Here is a 1,986-nt window from a genome sequence, read left to right on the forward strand (position 1 = left end):
ACATGAAAGCTGAAATCAAAAGCCTATAAAGCAAGGAAGTTAAAGAAAGGAAGAAGTGCAATAAATAATAAACAAAGAAAAACAATGGAAGATAAAAACGGGGCATGTGCCAGACCCAGAGTGGAGAAAATTCAGGGGTCTTCTGCTAGCCAACGACTTCATGTTGTGGTGGGCAAGAGATGAGGCCTCTATGTAGGTAGTTCTTGTATATCTAGGAGTAGTCTGGTCTGGGTACCCAATCTGGAAGTAGTTCATGAAGACCCCAAAGCATCTAGAAGACCAGGATATTTCTGTTCCAGAGGAAAGCCAAGTGCAAGAATTTCTGATAGTCCAGTGCTTCCCAAAACCTGCTCTGCTGCTCTGGAGCAGGCCACACCTGATTCCGGGCCTGGGGCTGGGGCTGGGGCTGCTAGTTCTCCATTCATTCTGTTACAACTCTGACTTCCCAGAGATCATGAGCTTCACTGGGAGTGTATGCGGGTGAGGGCTGACCACACCTCTGGTCTCCATGGTAATGTAGTGTATGTGAAAAAATTTACATCTTTCCCTCTACCAGTAAGTGCCACCTACCTCCGTCTTGTATTAAAAGTCACCCACAAAAGGTCAATATGGCAGTGCTGTGCTTCACTGGCTAGCACAAATCACCTGCCTCCTTTCTTCTGCCCACTTCTACTGAGCTACTTCTAGTGAGGGCTGGTTGTCTATTCCAGGGTCAGCCAGGGCTGCCTCTGCCTCACTAGAATCCAGGCACAAGGTTTAATGTGGATAGCTCCCTATTCACTTTGATGGGGTTTACCACTGTGATGCCCACCTCTGTGTAGCTCTGACAGTCAGGAAAGTGGTAATTTTGCTAGGAGTGTATGCCAGTGGGGGACGTCCATGCCTCTGATTACCAGGGAAGTGTGAAGTACAAGAAAAAAATTGTACCTTTGTCTCTGTGAGTCACTGGTATGTTTCTGCAATGCCAATATGCTGTCTTTCTCTGAAGCCACTCACAAAAATTTAAGATGGCCTCACTGTATTTGGTTGGTCAGGACAGGTAATTATTCTGTTTCTCTCTCTCTCTCTCTTTTTATTTATTTATTTTGTGTGTGTGTGTGCCATATCTGTTCAGCTTTCTTTTCTACTAATCATTCAAATTACCTCTCTATCCCTTCATCTGAAGCTCGTGATTCCAGGACTATCATCTATATATGTTTAATTTGGGTTTCCTTACCTAGGTTGTAGAAGGTCTGTACAGCCTTCTGCTTAGTCCACCATCTTGCCACCTCTCCCCTTTCCTGTCTTTTTAATAACATTTTGCTTTCTTCCTATATGGCATTCTTGAGGTCATCCCACAACTATTCTGGTCTTCAGTCATTAGTGTTTAATGCATCAAATCAGGTCTTGAGATGGTCTCTAAATTCAAGTGGAATACATTCAAGGTCATATTTTGACTCTCATGGATTCATTTCAGTTTTTTTCAGTTTCAGCCTGACCTTGTATGTGAGTAATTGATGATCTGTTCCACAGTCTGCCTCTGGCCTGGTTTTGGCTGCTGATATTGAACTTTTCCACCATCTCATCCCCCAGTTGTAGTCATTTTGATACCTGTCTATTCCATCTGATGAGGTCCATGAATATATTGATGTTGCTATTACATACCATCAAGTTGGTTCCACTCATGGTTGATTGGTTATGTGCCATGGAATTGGTTCTAACTCACAGTAACCCTATATATATCTTTATGAGAACAAAAAGCCTCATCTTTCTCTCTTGGAACAGCTTTTAGTTTTGAACTTCTGACCTTCAGATTATCAGCCCAACTCATAAACACTATGCTACCACAGTTCCTTGGTTCCAACTCATAGTGACACTATATAGAGTTTCTGAGATTGTTAATCTTTGTGGGAGCAGAAAGCCTCATTGTTCTCCCACATGCGTATAATGTTTAAAAAAGATATTTGCAATGTATAAGTCATTGGTTCTGCAAAATTCTATCATGTG

This window comes from Chrysochloris asiatica, unplaced genomic scaffold, assembly GCF_000296735.1.
Source record: "Chrysochloris asiatica unplaced genomic scaffold, ChrAsi1.0 scaffold00046, whole genome shotgun sequence".
NCBI classification, from domain to species: Eukaryota; Metazoa; Chordata; class Mammalia; order Afrosoricida; family Chrysochloridae; genus Chrysochloris; species Chrysochloris asiatica.